This window comes from Eschscholzia californica, unplaced genomic scaffold (genome assembly GCF_041429995.1).
Source record: "Eschscholzia californica isolate CP2 unplaced genomic scaffold, dmEscCali1.0.p SCAF_6, whole genome shotgun sequence".
NCBI lineage: Eukaryota > Viridiplantae > Streptophyta > Magnoliopsida > Ranunculales > Papaveraceae > Eschscholzia > Eschscholzia californica.
In genome coordinates this window covers 4,139,552-4,152,243 of record NW_028238483.1, presented here as the reverse complement: position 1 = coordinate 4,152,243, position 12,692 = coordinate 4,139,552, and positions in this window count along the sequence as shown.

Below are 12,692 nucleotides of genomic sequence, written 5' to 3'. Positions count from 1 at the left end.
CGAGCTCTCGTTTAGGACGTTGAGCGTTTGGTTTCTCCATTCGAAAAGGTCGTTGATCATTGTTGTATGTTGCAAGGGTGGCGGCTTCCGGTGGATTGGAAGTAGCGGCCATGATGTTTTGTTGGATCTCTTCTTGTTTGACAAGAGAATGAATCTTTGGGATCGAAGGAAAAGGGTCCATTAACAAAACTTGACTTCGAATTGCCGAAAAACGGTCATGAAGCCCTTGAAGAAATTCCATAGCACGTTCTTGATTAGTACGATCAAGTAACGATTTCCCTTGACCACAAATACATGGATCGATTACCATAAGGGATTGTAACTCATCTTGTAGAGATTTGAGTTGACTAAAATAGGAGGATACATCATGTCATTCTTGTTTGAAGGAAGAAATTGCCTGTTTCAATTGATAAATTTTTGGGGCATTGGTTTGAAAAAACCTTTCATAAAGATTACGCCAAATATCGGCGGCACTTTCATCGTATAAAACGGAAGACCGAATATCCGGAGCAATGGAGTTGATAACCCAACTACTAACAAGATCATTACACCTTCCCCATGAGTGTAATTAAGTTGGAGAAGTGGGTTTGGGAATAGAACCATCTACAAACCCGAATTTATCTTTTGCCCGAAGAGCCATCTTCATGGCTCTTGACCAGGAGGCATAGTTATCTCCGGTTAACAATGGAGTGATGAGAATTGTAGTTGGTGAATCAGAATGATGAACATCAAACACCGGATTAGGTGGAGAATTAGGAGTATAATCTCCAGAATCGACTTCAGTAGTAGTCATGATAGAGAAAATTGATTATTAAAAAAAAATTGAATTGGCTCTTATACCATGTGAAGAGGTAAATCACCTCTTGATAATAGAAGATTATAATTAACTGAACACCGAGAGAGAGAAAGAGAGAGAGAGAGAGAGATGGGAGAAAGAATTCTCTGTGTGTTGTATTCATTGGTTTACATGGGTATTTATAGGTTTACAAGTGATTTACATATAGAAGTAATCTAGGAATATTGGAAACTTACTTATACATAAAATATTACATAATATAGCAACTTCCTATAATATTAACCCTAGTCGGTTTGCCCCTTGCTCATGGTCGGTCGGGCTTGTCGAGTGGGCCTGGTGCTATACTCTAACACGTTTTTCCCTACAATTACAATCAAAAGCTCATTGTTTTGTTTGTTGATTCTTCATTATCTGAGCAATATCCTAAAGCTAATTGTAGACATCGCCAGTTTGGCCAACTCCAGCAAAAAAATCCTCAACGTTCGATACTTGGACCCTAAAATCTACATTCTTCTCAAGGTCTCTTACTACGTTTGAATTACCTTTAGCCCACCATGTCCGCAAATAAAGATTTAGCGGCAAAAGTTGCACATCCAAAGCTAGAAACAGGAGATCCACTTAAAAAATTCCAAATGGGGCGACTATCGAGATCACCAAAGAAGATCGTGTGATGCACGAGGTGGGACCCTTAGACGTTAACAAAACAAAAGAACTAAAACCGCATGCAGACACAAGAGGAACCGAGTCAAAGCAGAGTTGTAAAGCAAGGACGGATGGCGATAATGATACAATGACAAAAGAACAAGAGTAGAGCTCAACGCCAGAGTCAGACGTAACGACGGATTTAACTCTACCGGTCCAAATGGGAAATCTGACCTCCAAAGTTACTCATATTGGGAGCACACTGTCTGTGGAGAAAGGCAAGAATAGATCAAATTCTTTTTAAGGAATCTACACATATTTCCTTTAGGTGCAAAGGAGGTACCACATGTAGATGCTTCAATTATTTCCCGTTGATTGAACATGAAAGCAGATAAAAGGGTCGTCAAACAAAATAATGAAATTTTGGCACAAAGAAACAAACAGAAATAGCAAAACAAGTGGAGAAGCTCGTGGCTTCGGGAGTAATATGGAGAACACACTACTCGTATTAGTTAGGGAATGTGGTGTTGGTCTCGAAGAAGAATAACACATGAATGATGTGTTACACTGATTTAAACATAGCCTGCCCTAAAGACAACTTTTTCATACCTTCGATTGATTAACTAGTGTATTAAACATCAGGACACTACAATAGTACGGGCACGGACCGCAGACAGTGGTCGCAAATAGGCATGATGTTCGGACGGTAGAGGAAAAAAACATCGGAAATAGGCATATTTCTGACAAATCATTTGCACTCTGTCGGAAATAGCCATATTTCCGACGAATCATTTGTACTCTGTCGGAAATAGGCATATTTACGGTGTTCTATAGAAACGAAATTGAAGAATGTACTTTTTGGTTCGAATTTTTGGTTTTTATATTAGTTATATAAGTAGTTTCTAGACGAATACAGGTTATATATTATATTGTCACCTGGTTTGTTTTGTGTAATCAATAATATTACTATTGTAGTAGCAGTAGTAGCGGAAAACATAAATATTATATTTTTTTTGTTTTAAAATACATTTTTCCGACGGAACCACAATTCGCCGGAAGAAGTCTCTGCCCACTATTTTGGACGGATTCTGTGAAACAAGCCATCGGAAATAGTTGGATTTTTTTTTTCCGATAATTTTTCAACGAACTTATCTTGGAAATTCGTCGGAAAAAATTATTTTCGACGAACCACCTGAGTCGGAAAAGTATTTGCTACGCAAGTATTTCCAACGGCTAATGCCCGTCGAAAAAGTATTTTCTGACAGCATTTCACCTATTTCTGACGGATCTAATCTGCCAAAAATAGTCTTCATTTTTGTGGCGGGGCATGCCCTGCTTAGCTTCGTTGAAGCCTTCGCAGGATACCATCAAATAGCCATGCATTAAGTGAATTAGGAACATATGATCACTTTGAATACATATAGGGCCATGTACTGTTACCAGCAGATGTCATCCGGTTTAAAGAACGCGGGAGATACATACTAGCACCTGCTCAATAACAATTTCTAAGAACATATAAGGAAGTCAATAGAATGATACGTGAACGATATGATAGTCAAAAGTAGAGCTGCGGAGGAGCTCATCCCTATCCTTAAATTAGTTTTGGATAGGTTACAAAGCCTACAACATGAAGTTCAACCCAAAGTGATGATGCTAAAAGCGATGATGCCGAAAAGTGCTTTTCTGAAAAATGATGATGTCGAAAGTGGTTTTTCGAAAATCATCCATGTTACCTTCGATTCAACTATTCCTCCTCGACGTCGATGACTACATGGGGGGTGTACTTGTAAAAACAGTCTGACGCCCAGGTCAGTTTAGTGTTGTAGATTGAAAGTCAATGAAAAATCAAGGTCACTGGTCGGATCTCTTTTCAGGGCGAACCCATGTTATAAGTTTCCATGGTGGTGCTAAAGCAGAGGCTTAATGAATGTCATGTGGAAAAACTGTTACTGAAATCTTTCTGAAAATGATTGTAGAATCATATATTTTCGATATAGCAACCAGATATTTGTTGCTATATGGCCTTTCCCGTAAAAAAACTGACTTGGATCTAGCTTTATGTGGGTCTATAACTCATGATAGAGCTCGAGGTGCCTAGGAGACTCATGGCATCCTCCTATTCCAGAACTCGGGTGGCAGAGCTCTTTCGGATCCATGAAAAACTGGCAATTCAAAAGTCAAGTTCAAATTTCACAAGTTTAACTAGCACCGAGTCGAACCTTTATTTCACTAGCACTGAGAACCTTTATTCAACTTTTGTAATTGAAATTCGAAAAGGAAAACACCATGTAAAACATTCCATGTCCAAGGCTAGAAACGGAGACTACTTCGACGAGATCAACTTATTTCAGCCACAAATTAGCAGCAAATGAAGAGTACTTCATCATAACAAGTTTAAGCAAAGAGCCTGACTAGAGAACATAATAACAAGTCCACTATCATTCATCAAACTAAATACCAAAAAGAATAATACTTTGGAAAATTCAGAAACAAAGAAAAACATACCAATTGTTGAAATGGAAACTTATTTTGAAGAAAATGAAACAGTATAGATAATTTTAATTCAAGGAAGATTCAAAACAATGTGAATGAGATGGATCATATCAAAAGAAAGTCAAGTCATAAACATAAACCTAACACAAACTAAAAGTTTTCGATAACAACATAGTATCACCGTAAAGTAAGTAACATAAACCGAATAGAAAGTAAATGTTGTCACCAGAAAAATAAAACTCATATGCTCTTCGTCATCCTCCTCAGAGCCCGAATTACCAGATTCATTTTCCTTTATCCAATCTTCTTCAGAGCTCGAACCACCGGATCCATCTTCTGACTCGTCAACATCTTATACGATTCTCTCTGCTATGAGAACCATCTTATTCTTCATGGTTGGCTTTATAGGAGCGTCTTCATCGCCGCCACAAGTTTTAAGTGTGGATGCATATCTTTTAACTCGTTCTTTCTATAGTACAAAGAAGATGTCAATATTCTCAGTAGATAAGTAAATAAGTCTTAATAGGAAAATTTAAACTTTTACTGTTCTTTCATATAATGATTTGAAGTTCATTAGGTACATCGTAAGATCGACAAATATACTTGATGTTCTTCGACTAGGGTTTGAGACAAATGGATGTGAATTGCGTGCAAATCACTGATCATAACCTTCAATACTCTCAGAAGGGAAAGGTTTCAGAACACGAATATCATTACTCAACGAGTGACATCCCAAATAATTCCAATCCCATAAAGCTAACTGACTATAGTGAAGAATATAATTATGTGGGGATGTTGATCGAACTACATCGTGTACGAGGTGGTGGCGGTATAATCTGACGATAGCCTAGTTGACGCAATACACGTTGTGGCTATAAGATCATAGAATCCATATCAAAGCAAATAATCATGCATGTGTAGTACACCAATCTCTCGATCAGATATAATTGCGTGAAGTGGTATACGGGTCCCGTATGACCTTGAAATATTTTATAAAAACATCCTTATATGGCATTAAATAAGTCAGATATAAGTAAGTGAAAATTTCAGCTTTAGGATAACCTTCACGAAAATTAGGTTTTTGTATCCGTCTACCAATGGTAGGGAAGTGCTCGTATGTACAAACCTAGCCACGTATAAAAAATGTTGCGGATATGTACCTGTCATATTAATAAAAGCAAATTTATAAATACTAACTTACCATGAGAAGGGAACACATCCTCAAATCTGTCTGTAGGGTCGTCCAGTAGATTGAGACAAATCACATAACAAAAAGGTTAAGCAAATTGATGGGCCTAAGAAGTCACCCTAAAAGTTCTCCAGCCGCAAGTATACGGGCGTCAAGTAATAACCTGGTAAGACCGTGTTGATCCATAAAGTCTAGTCAAACTGGTTCTTAACCTAGAATTAGTACGATTTTTCAAATTTGATTTGGTGATGATGAAATAACAAAATACTTAAAGAAAACAAACAATATAAATGAATTCAAATGGGGGAGAGGACCTAGGATTTTAGAATTCATCTTAACAAATACTAATGAAGATCTATCATGCATATCTTTTCTTATCACTCAAGTTTTGGTAACCTATCATACCAAACCCCAAAAAATAGTCAAATTAAAATCGAATGCTAAAGTCTAAACTCAAAGTTCTGACTTTGAGGGAAAAGCATACATGGTTTAACCCACCACTATCAATTATCCAATAAGAAGTGTAAGTTCAAAAAATCTTACCCGCTAAATTAACCGATGCATGAGATGTTGTTGCATCACTGTCTTTCTTTATGAGAGACCGAATGTTATTGCATTCTTCAAGGGTGAAAATAGGAGCAACTACATGAGAATTTGAGTGAAAGTTTGAAGGAGAGGCATTAGAAGTGCCCCCTGTATGGGCAAATATCCGCCCCACGAGGTGCCCGTAGAATTTAAGAACAACCGCTTCGTAGGGATAAAATTCGCGAAGCTCGATATGAAGGCCCGGTAACGGCCCAAGTCGCTAGTATGATCACCAGATCCATACCCGCTTAACACTAAGAATATCTGACATGTGTCACGCGATAGCCACCTCCTGGTACCAAGCTCTCTGAGGGCTAGAAGGTTATTGCGCAATCCATAATTGCCCTAATGGTGAATATTCCGCATCTTCCACTTAAAGGCGGGCATTACCGGCCGGTAGCTTACCGCACAGGCGGTAACATCCTGGCCATCCCTCGAGAGATTCGATAATACTCATCTGATGGTCAGATCCCCTAGCCCTTAATGTATCTCTAAGGGGTAATGACACCGAATAAATACGTCGGTTACTAGATGGTCGTCATTAAGGCGATCCCTCCCCACCACTATAAATACGAGAAGCAACACTCAGACAAGGGCATCCAATATTCGACAGCAATACTCGAGTAATCCAATCCAGTTTTACTACCATCCTCTTCGATAAGCCTCTCAAAGAGCTCTTCACTCTTCCAAAGTTTCTGACTCATCGTCTTAGAAGTTGGGGGATAAGAGCTTGGTAGTCCTGAATTGAGAAGTAACTAGCTGGCCGTAACACTATCTCGCAGTAACTAGCCGGCCGTATCACCATCCTAATACAGCCACCTCCTTACCTCACCACTCAACTAGCGATAAGACGCCAGGCGTATCGTCATCATCCATCCAACGATCCTCACCGTCCGATCCACTTACGACCAGCATCTTATTGCTGATCCCTTTACGACCAGCACCTTATCGCGAGTCCCACTTACGACCAGCAAGTTAACGACAATACATCGTTACCTTCACCCTCTTCATTACAGTAAGTATATCACTACCGTGGGGATCTGTTCCGACAACTCCACGAGCCGCGACACCTAAGCACTCTGACGACGGTTACCTCCCTATCGCCCATTTTCACTTTATTTATATGTGATCGAGTGTCTGACTTGACCGTCGGGGCCCCCTTAGGGCGGCACCATCCCGGTGTCCAAAGGCTGCACGATCTCTTCTCTCTTTTTGTGTGCAGGTTCTTTTCGACACGTAGCTGTGAAGGATATATTGCCTCGGTCTGAAGGAATGGTATCCTTCCGAAGGAGTGTCCTTCGAACAAGGTTGCAATGCTTACAATTTGGCGAATAGGATCTTAATGACCTTATTCGGAAGATCATTAGTCCGGTCCAATTAGGGGTCGTAATGCTTAGCTAGAAGCCAACTACGATCGTCGGATCAAGGAGTTGATTCGCGGCTAACATAAACCGGATCCTACAAGGGTTACACATCAGAGTAATGATTTGAACGGAGAGAATTGACTAGAAGGAGAATGGAAAATAAGTGGATTGGATCCATTATTGGTAAGTCCAGATTGATTCGGAGAAGTCCGAAGAGATACAAACAAGTCCGCACCCAAAAGGGAGGCCCGGAAAGGCTTTAGGTGGGCCGGCCATGTGATGGCCGACCTAGGCAAAGGTGCCGGCCATGTGATGGCCGGTTAGGCCCTAAGTGGGCCGGCCAAGGAAGCCCATAAAGGGCTATGTTGGCCGGCCACTCCAAGTAACCCTAAAGAGGGTATTTTGGGTGTTGCCTTATAATTAAATTTTAGGAATCCTAGTTTGAGTCTAATACCTCTTCTAGGGATTTCTATATATACCTAATTATACAACCTAAAGAGAGAGACAGAAAGTAGAGGCAACTCTCACAGAGAAACTGTAATCTGAAAGAGTTTCAGAATATACATCTCAGAGAGAGAGAGAGAAAAGGAGTTTTCTCAAGTATCTAGTCAAGAAGAAGGAGTTCTTCATCTTAACCTTTAAGAAGGTCCTAGCTGACTGAAAGGAGGGAGTTCAAGTCATTACTCGGTGTCTCAAGTAGAGGAGCTACACTTGGAGCTCTTATCTTCCGAATACTGGTCGAGATTTAGTTCGTGGGAAAGCGATTAAGAGGTAATCATCTTTCCAATCTAGTTCATTGGTATGTTCATGTATAGATCCTGGAAACTAGTGTTAAACATAAAGATGTTTGAGATTCCGCTACCAACACTAGACAATTAGGTGTATGAGATACCCTACCAAAACCCTACAGTGGCATCACGAGCCGTTTGCATGAACTATCTTTGACTAGACGAATTAGATTTAAACTTGAACAACTAGATACTAGTGTTTATGATGTTTGAATGGAGATTCAAGCACAGTTTGATGAGATCAAATTAGGGTTTTGAATGTGATTCTTGACCTAGAAACACTAAAAACATAGTTTTATGAAAAGAGTTTTCATAAACAAGCTTTAGGTTTTAAGAATTTTGATAAAAATCATCAAAATCATGAAGATTGGTTGATGAATTTGTCAAAAACAGTACCTAACAGCAGCTGGAACGAAGAAAAACAGAAAAGAATTCAGTTGGAACGGTAGTGTTTCCAAAAAGTTTGGAAACCTAACTGGCCGGATCGGACAGGACGCGTCCAGGCCGGACTAGCACGTCTCGGACAGCTAGTCCGAGACAGAGAGGGACGCGGACTGGAAATCCCAGTCCGTGAAGGACTGGAAATCCTAGTCCGAGATGGACTAGGAGTCCGAGACTCTCGGGTCTCGGACATCCCAGAGCATCTTGGACGCATCTGGGATATCCCAGTCCAACACGGACTAGGAGTCCGAGACTCTCGGGTCTCGGACGTCCGAGACGGAATAGGAGTCCGAGACAGGAGCGTCTCGGACATCCCTGACGAGTCTAGGACGCGTTCGAGGGAACCTATTAAGTCTCGGTTTAGGACCGAGACACTGGACAGTGGTCCGGACGCATTTGGAATGCGTCTGGAGCAACCAGATGCATCTAAGATGCGACTGAAAGCTTCCAGACGCGACTGGGATGCGACTGGAGCATCCAGAAGCGTCCAGAAGGCATCCCAAGTAGGATGGCCCTGTCGTCTGTGCACGGAAGCGTCTGGGACGCGACTGTGGAGCACGAGTGCATCTCGGACCGAACATCCGAGATGGCATATGTGCTAACCCAGCCCAAGACACGTACGGGACGCGTTTGGATGTTCCAACACCTCTCAGACTGAGCATCCGAGAGGAGTGAGAGATGACCCGATGGTCTGGACGCGTCTAGGACGCGACCAGGAAGCATCCTAGACATCTCACCCGAGATGTCTATGGTCCGTCCTAGGACAGAAGCGTCTAGCTAGGCTAGGACGCGTCTGCCCGAGAGACTGAGCACGATAGGAAGGTGCTATCTCATGGTCCGGACCTTGAACAAGTTATATCAAGGGTTGGCCTGAGACCAGTCAAAGGACTTTGACCAGGGTCGACTTAGGTCTTTTTGAGTGTGACTCAAGGGCTTCTAGGCCTTCACCTGAAAGGGAGTTTTTCAGACTTTTTTTGCCGGTTCCGAGCATAGTTTTTTCCGACATTGACCCGGGTTAGAAAAGAGCCCGAACGGAGTTTTTCCTTATATTGATTTAGGAAATAATTAAGGAAGAAACATAATGTGCTTCTAGTTTGAGTATTGTGAATACGAAACATTAGAGCCCATTAGACATAGAGATGTCACATATTCCCACGAATAGCTATACGAGACATAGCAAAACCTAGAAATGGATCTAGGATACATACTTTGTTTATTATGATTGTCATATTATTGTATGTATGGATGTATGTGATTGCGTAGAATAGTATACCTTTAGATAAGATTATCGTTTCTTGTTCTAAGCACAAGAAGTTGTGCCCGAATAATACTTAGAGTATAGGGTCTTAGAATCTATTGACGAACCGAATGATGAGATCATGGTTCAAGTGGGAGTAGTCAATAGAGGTTCTTGGATATGAATCCAAACGAACCATAGGCGAACAAGAAATAAACTTAAAAGATGAGATCTTTTAAGGGGTAATACTAAGATTTAACAAATCATTACGCAAACCCACATAAACTTTTACGTAATAAATCATGAATGGTTATGCAAGAGTTCACAGTAACGCAACTTGATAAATTACGTAATAAGTCCCAAAAAGAATTTTGAGTAAAGCCTACCCAGATTAAGACACCTGTTGAGCCCTTGTTCATCGATGGTGGGTCATGCCAAAGCAGGGTGCCATCTTTTACCTTGGGAGAATACGGGTAGATCTATGAAGAGGTCTACATGTCTAGATGGTTATTCTCAACGAGTCAGCAAAAGGGTTTTGGATTTCGGGGCTAAAGGACGATTTAGTGTTTAAATCGTTAACCAAGAGTCATAGGAGTATGATCAGTAAGGTGTTACTCACCCAGGATGACGAATTAAGGGCAGTGCCAAAGTACGCTTAGTTTCGAAGGAATGAGATCTTGGAATTATATTATTCTAAGGGGACAACAAATATAGAATAATATAGGCAAATTGAGAAAAATTGCCAGGATAACAAGTTTAATCACTTTCGCATTTCTTACATGTAGTTTAATTATGACAACAAAAGACTCCAGCAGCATACGCTGGCTTCTGGAAAAAGAAAACTTGAATGGTGACAACTTTATGGTATGGGAACGGAATCTAGGACTTGTCCTAAGATCCGAACATAAGGCAAACGTGTTAGACACACCTATTCCTGTTCTCAATAAAGATTCGACTGAACAAGAGAGGGAGCAAGAAAGAAATATTCGGAAAAGGTCCAAACCTATAACATGCCTCATGTTGGCAACCATGGAACCTAATCTACAGGATAAGTTCATAGAAATGGATGCCTACACCATGATTCGACAACTTAGGAATTTGTTCCAAAAGAAGTCAAGAATGGAAAGGTATGAGACTTCAAGAACGATATTAGATATGCGTCTTGAAAAGGGAAAGCCTGTAGGGCCACATGTTTTCAAAATGATTAGTCTTTTCGAAAAACTAAATCGACTGGGAGTCGACAATGGCCGAGATTTCGCTACTGATATTATTTTGCATTCGCTTCATAATGGATTTAACCAATTTAGAATGCACTATAATATGAATGGATGGGACAAATCTCTAGAAGAACTACACGTTATGCTCCAAACAGCCGAAGAGAACATCGCAATAGTTGAACCCAAGAAAGAAGTTCTAATGGTTCATAAAGAAAGGGGATTTAAGAAGGACGGGAAGCAGAAATTCAAAAGGAAGAAAACGGGTAAAGGGAAAGGCAAAGAAGTTGCCATGAACAAAGGTACCCATTCTGATTCCAAGTGTTTCTATTGTGATGGCACGGGCCATTGAAAAAGAAACTGTCCAAAATTCCTGGAAGACAGAAAGAACGGAACTGGGAGTTCCGGTCAAGGTAAAAATTGTTAAAAGTTATTCAATTAAATACTAATTCCTCAAGGTATGTGATACCTAAAAGACTCTTATCATTATGAATGACAGGAGCAAGGGGGAACTGAGTATTTATTGAAGAGGAGATGAACCTGTCAAAAGCTAAGAAGGCAAGAGTTGCTGGAAAAGCTCAAGAAGGATCATAGACTCAAAAGGCAATACTTTAAGGCAGTTTTAGTATTTTTTTCTTTTCAGAACATTGACTCTGTAATGAGATTATGGGAGTGAATAAAATATTTGATATTTTATGATGTTCTTAAAAGAGCCTATTTAAACTTTTAAGGAATTATACCGAATGATCCGACTTAGTCATTCTAATCTTGTCAAATAAGCTTGAAAGAACATGAATGAAACTAAAGTTGTTTGGTCACGTATCTCTCAACATTAGTCAATTATGGTTTGGACAAAGAAATTTGACAAGAATTCTCGTGAGAGAACAGAGTTCAGTTAATCGTAGAAACTCATGTTAGACATAAAAATCTACGATTAATGTGATTAAAATGGACTTAAGACTAGATTTTGGAAAAGTTTTGGAAACAAATCCTAAATAAAGAATTGGGTATAGGTGACTAAAGAATATGATGAGATCATAAGTTCAATGGTCATCGATCTTCCAAAAACACAAAAGTCTAATATGAATCTGCCAACCCACTAAAAACCTAGAAAAGCTATAGTGAATAATTGAGTCCATATGAATATGGATATTCTTTTTAGAAGGAGTTCTAAAAACTAGTCAATTATTCTAATGTCTAAATCATTGTAGACATAAGTTCTTCGAAAGGAAGAACGGGGTTCTCTCACAAATCATCGAAACACAATGAGATTGTTGCTCTCGATGGTGTCTTCATTAAAAGGAGGGTCCTTCAAAGAAGACAAGTGGGAGGAAAAATCGAATAGAATTCGATAAAGAGCAACAAAAGGGAGTAAGGAGTTACTTGCTTTAAAACGAAAGGGAGTAAGGAGTTACTCGCCTTACGAAACGAGGGATGTCGCCTTGAAAATAAGGGACAATCGCCTAGAAACTTCTTAAGGAGTTAAGAAGGTTGCTCAAAAACCTTAATGAGTCTTGAGAAGATTCAAACGGACTATAGCAGAAACCGCTCTCAAATTGGACCGGAAATCCAAAGAGATAAGAGTAAGAATGGTTAAGTCTTGTGCGACAAGAAGGTAAGTGGGAGTGAAACAAGCTAGTTTCATGTCCTGTATGTAGGAGACATACTCGAGAGGACAGAAGACGAGGGTAGATCAACCATGGGCATCAAAGTCTATGGAAATAGACCAAAAGATGATAAAGACTCGTTCAAGAGGAGTTTTGAAGAGGTCTGAATAAGAAGATCTCTTGGAGAGAAATTTTACCCGGCTCCCGTGATGAACATGGGAGAGACACTTATGTTTGAAAACATAAGAACGATCATGAGATGATTGTTGTTTACCCGAACATCTGAGAAGTACTTGGAGTACAAAAGATGTCGTCACCCATACAAGTCAGAAGATT